Here is a 7,962-nt window from a genome sequence, read left to right on the forward strand (position 1 = left end):
AACAAACCTTTACGTAAATTAAAATTACCGGAAGCCATTACAGATATCTGCCTCGAAGATTTCAGAATGAGCAAAAATATGACGCGTCTCTACGTGCAAACGCGAAGAAAGCATTATCTGGTACCGTGAGGAAGTGTAAGAATGGACGTTCCTCTAAATTCCTTACTCGAAAAGGTTTAATGTATAGGGAATACTCTACACTTGATAGGAAGTTCTTGCAACTAGTGGTCCCCCATATATCCAGGTCGCATGTACTCGAGGTAACGCAGGAGTCGAGTATGGCGGATCATTTAGGCATGAAGAAAACAACAGAGAGGGTATTAGGAGAACTTTATTGGCCTGGTGTCAATAGCGACGTAGCGCGGTTCTGTCGCTTGCGCGAAGTTTGTCAGAAAATTGTCTCTAAGGGCAGGGTAACTAGAGTACCGTTAGGTCAAATGCCATTGATAGATACTCCGTTTAAAAGAGTGGCCGTTGACATTGTGGGACCTATATGTCCACATACAGATCGGAAAAACCGACACATCTTGACGCTGGTAGATTGCACTACCAGATACCCCGAAGCCATAGCTTTGCCATCGATTGAAACCGAACGTGTATCCGAAGCGCTCGATGACATGTTCAGCAGGGTCGGAGTGCCCGAAGAGGTTCTTACGGAATTAGAAGGTTGTTGTCCCTTTAACAGTTGCGCACGACAGCCCACCACCCTATGTGCAATGGGTTGTCGAAAAATTCAACGGGACTTTGAAGCAAATGTTGACGGAACAAACTTAAAGACCTAGTAAGGTTTCCTACCTTAAATAAACTCAGCATGCTTTTGTTTGCTCTATGTTTTTTAATTTCATGGTGTTTGTGTCCGTAATCTTATCATTATATATGTTTTTTTATCTTGTAGGTATTGTCTAATGTTGTAAAGCGCTTAGTAAAGATTAGGCGCTATACAAAGTCCTTATTATTATTATTAGTATGTATGCGGAAAGACCTAAGGATTGGGATAGGTATCTGAACGCAATTCTGTTCGCGTATCGTGAGGTTCCTCATAAAAGCTTTAGCTTCTCCGCGTTTGAACTATTGTACGGTAGGACAGTTCGTGGTCCTATGCGCATTTTACGCGAACTGTGGTCAAACGAAGTCGCGTACGAAGAAGTCAAGACTACTTACCAATACGCAGTAGATTTGCGCGAACTATTAGAGAGTACATGTCGAATGACGCAGGACAAACTCGCGAAATCTAGTCGTAGGTACGCGAAGTACTACAACCGAGGAACACGGAGTAAAACGTTTGATGTAGGCAATCAAGTGTTCGTGCTTCTCCCAACAAATAAAAATAAGCTGTTATTCCAATGGAAAGGGCCATACGAAGTCAAACAGGTGAAAGGCGAAATGGAATAAATCATTGACGTGGAGGGTAAGTCCAATATATTTCACGCCAGTATGCTTAAACTCTACCTAGAAAGACCTAGACAAACAATAGATAAAGGGATCTTGAATGTAGTATGCATAGCGGTGATAAAGGATAAGCCGTGTGACGAATCGGAATCGTCTCCAGTACAGAAATGCCCCTTGAATACCCCATTGGCGTAGGGAAAGAAGGTATTGACCAGATCAATGTATGCCCGAATTTATCAGTGGGTCAGCATACACAGATATTGGAGGTTTTGTCCCAATACCCTGACGTGTTTACGGACAAACCGGGCCGTACTGGATTGATTCAACACGAGATCAAGTTGAATACCTCTGACCCGATCAGGATTAAAGAATATCCAATACCCTTTAATGCGCGGGAGACAGTCAACGAAGAAGTGGGGAAAATGTTAGACAAGGAAGTGATAGAACCTTCCAGTTCCCCGTACTCGTCCTCTGTTGTGTTAGTCAGAAAGAAAGACGGGAAGAACCGTTTTTGCATCGATTTTCAGCAATAGAACAAAATCACCGTGTTCGACGCAGAACCAGTGCCAGATATGGAAAGTTTATTTTCGAACTTGGCAGGTCATAAATACATTCCCAAATTAGACCTTACCAAGGGATATTTGCAGATACCAATCGCTGTAATGTCCGCGAGTTAGCGGCATTCTCGAATCCGAAAGGTCTTTATCAATTTAAAGTTATGCCTTTCGGTTTAGTCAACGCCGGTGCGTCATGCGTTCGTCTCATGCGCAAACTGTTGAACGGTATGGAAAAAGTCGACAGTTTTGTAGATGGTATCTTTGTTTATACACATACCCATGTATGAACATGTTAAGGTATTACTGGATCTGTTCGATAGACTTCACACTGCAAATCTTACAGCATAGCCCACCAAATGTAGTATAGGGTATTTTAGCCTAAAGTGTTTGGAACATCTCGTGAGTGGACTCTGTCACTTGAAACCTCACCCAGATAAAATAGGAGCAATCAAAGATGCACCTAGACCAGAAACTAAAAAACAAGTACGATCTTTCCTAGGTTTGATTGGGTTTTACAGGAAACGTGTCCCCAATTTTGCGGCTATTGCCAGTCCATTAACAGACTTGACTAGGAAAGGGCAACCTAATAAAGTTCCCTGGGGGGTGTGCCAGGAAAAAGCATTTAATGCTTTAAAACAGAAACTGGTAAGTGCACCAATCTTAAAGTTACCAGAATTGAACAAAACGTTTGTGATGAGGACTGATGCGTCCGATACGGGTCTTGGGTCTGTTTTACTACAGGAGCAAGAGGGGATGAAACTGCCCATTGCTTATGCAAGTAGGAAATTGCTCCCTAGGGAGCAAAACTACTCCGTTATTGATAAGGAGTACCTAGACTTAGTATAGTGGATAGGAAAATTCCATACGTACCTTTTCGGGAGAGAGTTTACCTTACAAACGGACCATCAGTCGCTCTTATACTTGAACAAAGAAAAGGTCACCAATGCAAGATTGGTGCGTTGGGCGTTGTCTTTGCAATCATATAGTTTCCGGATCTAAGCGATTCGAGAATCGGAAAATGTGGGTGCTGATTTTTTAAGTAGGGTGTAATTAGCAGATCATTTTCGTTCAGTATTCAAATTGATAGTTTTAACAATTGTTTATGTTCACATTCCGTGATTTTTCTAAAAGTGTTACCACTTATTTTGGGGGGGGGGATGTATTGTCACGGAATTAAATTCTTTTATTTATTGAATACATGTACTCGGGTTTTGTTTTTTGTTACAACTTTTACGAAGAGTTTTGCTTCGTAAACTCTAAGTCAATCCGATTCTCAATTCCGAGAGAGAGAGATAGAGAGAAGAAAGGAAGTTCAAGTTATTTGATGTAAGTGTCACTCGATGATGAAGACGTGACTACATTCTTGGGGAATTGAAGGTACTCGGGATCTAGCTGCAAAGACAAAGCCTGTTTGAGCTTCTGGCCAGCAAAACTTTATTGAAATACTCAACATATAAACTTACATTTCAATATCAAACTACAACAAGCTCAATTTTCGGATATAAGAAATACATATAAAACTACGATATTCTTTCACTTACCAACATCATACTTGTACAACAACTGCCTTTTTAGAATGTAATACAGATACTTAAATATCGAATAAATTCACGATAGCAAAAGAATCTAAAATTCAATATTTCAGACTAATACCGTAATTGAAATATATTTTACTGAATTAATTCTAAAATGTCAACATATGAAACTCTATTATTTAAAGAGTATTTTATCTCTAAATTAACTAGTACTGAGTATGAAGTTGGTAGCGAACGTTGCTTTTACTATAATCAATAATATAATTATAAGTAAATATGAGTTCTTCAAACAATTAAACTTTCCGATACATTATATTAAAGAATAGCAAAGAAATATTAAAATTATCTAATGTTTAAACATACTGATGTTAGGTTAGCATCTTAACACTAAAAATTCTTATAACACTAAAAAGTCTTATACTATGAAAAATTGTACATAGACGGTTATCTTACCTGCAAAGACAAAGCCTGTTTGAGCTTCTGGCCAGCAAAACTTTATTGAAATACTCAACATATAAACTTACATTTCAATATCAAACTACAACAAGCTCAATTTTCGGATATAAGAAATACGTATAAAACTACGATATTCTTTCACTTACCAACATCATACTTGTATAATAACTGCCGTTTAGAATGTAATACAGATAATTAAATATCGAATAAATTCACGATAGCAAAAGAATCTAAAATTCAATATTTCAGACTAATACCGTAATTGAAATATATTTTACTGAATTAATTCTAAAATGTCAGCATATTAAACTCTATTATTTAAAGAGTATTTTATTTCTAAATTAACTATTACTGAGTATGAAGTTGGTAGCGAACGTTGCTTTTACTATAATCAATAATATAATTATAAGTAAATATGAGTTCTTCAAACAGTTAAACTTTCTAAAACATTAGGTTAAATAATAGTAAAGAAATATTAAAATGATCTAATGTTTATACATACTGATATTAGGTTAACATCTTAGCACTAAAAATTCTTATAACACTAAAAAGTCTTATACTAAGAAAAACTGTACATAGACGGTTATCTTACCTGCAAAGACAAAGCCTGTTTGAGCTTCTGGCCAGCAAAACTGGTGTCGGCCCGTGGCTGGGGCTTTTTATACCCGCTTTCTTAAGACAACGCCAAATATGGCGCGTTCCTTGCTCTTTGCAAAGGCCAGAATCTCAAAGTGAGGCTTCGTAGTCTTTTACAGATTATTGTCTAGGTCTATGTACATTATTACGTAAGTACTTATGCAATATCAGCACATTTGCCCTCCATGGGAATCTTAGGAATCTGTCTAGTTCGCTATTTTCATAACCTGATGAATGTACTTTTTTGTGCTGAGTCAGAGATACAAGTAATGTTTTGTATAAGACGGTTCGTACTTGATCATAATAGCGTAATCATTGTTGAATAGTAGTATATAATTGTAACACGAATAAATGGATTAAATCTCAATATATTTTAGTAGAAGATTACTTCCAATATGATTTATCAATTTACTTCTAATACAATTTAATCAAAACTTACTCTTAATACAATTTAGAGGAATTTTCAATCTTGTTACTTGTACTAAAAAATTCTGTCCTAATACAACGATACCCGAGGATGATTTATGTATATTGTGTCGTATTTCGAAATAGATAGTGAGTTCGGTTCATCCCATGCCACACGTGCGAAGTGCTCTCGATGGGACGAACCAATGCATATAATGCACAGACTATGTTTGTGTATAAATACTTCACCGTACGTAAGTTTCTTTACAATACGGAAGTCTTGTCAGCCTGCAGTCTGCTTCAAAAACTTGCACATCTTCAGCTGTCGAGGTCTGTAAGTTTATTAATTTCTAGTTTATAAGCTATAACTACTGTACTACCACGTTTATTTTTTAATCTTTGCTATGTAGGTTTGGTTTACGCAATATAATGCACACATTTCTATTCTAGTTTTCTACTTAGCAAGGGATTTATATTAGTAATGAAAGGCTACATTTTCTAAAAAAACTTTAATATAGTAGGATTCTTATCGAGCAAGATTAGGTGTTATTTTTTAACCTGTCATTTTGTTAATTATTGTGCTGATAATGTAATCTATATAACTTATAGTGTATAACGTCATTACGTTATTATGCCCGTGTCATATATAGCATACGGTATTGGATATATTTTCAGCTGTCTGTGACTGGAACGTCTGTGACAAAGTGTCTGTGTCTGTGACCAGAGTGTCTTTGTCTGGAGTGACCGGAGTGTCTGTCTGTGACCGGAGTGTCTGTGTCTGGAGTGACGTGTCTGTGTCTGTGACCAGAGTGTCTTTGTCTGGAGTGACCGGAGTGTCTGTCTGTGACCGGAGTGTCTGTGCCTGGAGTGACCTGAGTGTCTGTGTCTGGAGTGACCGGAGTGTCTAATTTCCGGGGTGTCCGGAGTGTCTAATGTCCGGGTGTCCGGAGGGTCTAATGTTCGGAGTGTTCTGAGTGTTTCGAAGTGTTCCGAGTGTCCAGAGTCTGTAGCAACCGTGGAGCTGAAACAAAGTGTACTGATGACGGAGTGTCTCCGTACATGTAATTTGTTAGCCGTGGGCTAATTTTGGGGTTCGTAAAACCCAGCGTATCTTTCGGGACTGTACGGATAAGTTGTATATCTGTCCTTCTTTTTTATCACCATAATTTCGCTACCCGAGTGAATGCATTTTACTACTTGAGTAAAATTTTACATCGTTTACTACCTGAGTAAACTACATCCATCGTTTCATTGCCAAATCGTTGTGAACCATTCACCTCTTGTCTTTGTATTTGCTAAATAAATTTTTTATTTTTCAAGTCTGTGCGTTCTTATGTTAATTAAATCCAATATTCGGATTATATATACACGCACATATTCATAATTAATTGCTCATGCAAGTCATCCATTATTAAACCTAGTAGTTATATCATCGTCAAAAGTGTTCTGTTGTGAATCCGAAAAACCCACCCGGTTATCTTGTTACACCATGGTGCGCCCTTATTTCGCTGTTTTCTCTCGACGAAATGTCATGACGTCCTTGGTTAGTGGACTTTATACCCTAGGATTAAAATATCCATGTAAAAACCTAATAAAGAGGGGCCGTAATGGCTCAAATGGAAACGTGAGATATAATCTTACAGCATCTAAAGAGTTCTGATTGCTTTATCTAGCCACGATGTTCTAGAAACAGGCTGGAATTTTTTTTTTCTTTCTAATTTTCATACTGTTAGGACGGATCACTACTTTCCTACTGTTCAACAGGCGTTGAGATCAAAGTTCTCTAATCAGAAGTTCAGTTAGTACAAACTCTTTGATTCAGTCTATTAATCTGTGCGTGTTTTTTATACTTGGTACCCGTCGGACGCACCTTATATCGCGGTTTGCTATCGACAAAATTCGTCAGGACTTCGTTCGAGAGTTGACTCTATCCCCTAGAGATAAAATATAAAAGAAGGTTCCATATCAAAACGGTATATAAAGATATAATGTTCTCACGGCATGTCTTACTCGACTTTCATCTAGCAGTATATTTCTCGAAGTCGTCTCGACGAATTTTTTTATATAAGAAAAAACTTTTAGAACGTGTACCTAGTTAGATAATATGCAGAAAACGTTGAAATCAAAATCCTCTTAGAAGGTGTTCAATTAGTACAAACTATCGATGCAGTATATTATTTGCGTGTTGTTGTTTTTGTTGGGTTTTTTCGGGGGTGGGGGTGGGGTAATACCACATACCCATAAGGCGTCCCTTATTATGCTGTTTCCTCTCTACGAAATTCGTTAAGACATTTTTTGTGGACGGATCTCTATCCCCTAGAGATAAAATGTCAAAGAAGGGTCTATGTTATAATCTTACGGTATGTGTCGTACGAGACCTCCGTCATCTAGCTGATTTCTCGAAATCGGCTCAACGAAATTTCTCAGGACTTCTTTCGTTACTACACTATCATCTAGAGGTAACATCTCATGAAGGGTCCTCGTCAACTCTAAAGTCTTTAAAGATGATACTTAACGACCAAACTGTATAAGTAAGATATAATCTTCTTGCGTCATGTGCTTTACCAGCCCTCCACTCCTCTTTATAACCCCAATTTCTGGAAATCGGTTACAAGTATGCTAAGTTCCCCAGTTCCAAGGACTTCAAGACAATATTCAAGTCAACTGAAGGCGGCTTAAACTCGTAAATACTCCACATAAATCTCCTCTAAGGACATGACGACCACACACGATAAATCTCCAAGTTCACACTTGTATGTTTTTTTTTTGTTGTTGTGGTTTCCCTTTTACTGAGTCATTAGTAAGCTTTTCGAACCCGAATACTAATACTTAACGCTATGCAACACAAGACACGACCCAAATGCCTAACACAACTAATTAATCCTATATCAAATTACAAAACACGTATTCCTATCAATATCCTAAACGATTCCTACATATAGTCAGTGATCTGTCTATATTTAGCTTCATATAACACTCTCCAA

The sequence above is a fragment of the Sinohyriopsis cumingii genome, chromosome 1 (genome assembly GCF_028554795.1).
Source record: "Sinohyriopsis cumingii isolate HCF-2022 chromosome 1, ASM2855479v2, whole genome shotgun sequence".
Classification (NCBI taxonomy): Eukaryota; Metazoa; Mollusca; class Bivalvia; order Unionida; family Unionidae; genus Sinohyriopsis; species Sinohyriopsis cumingii.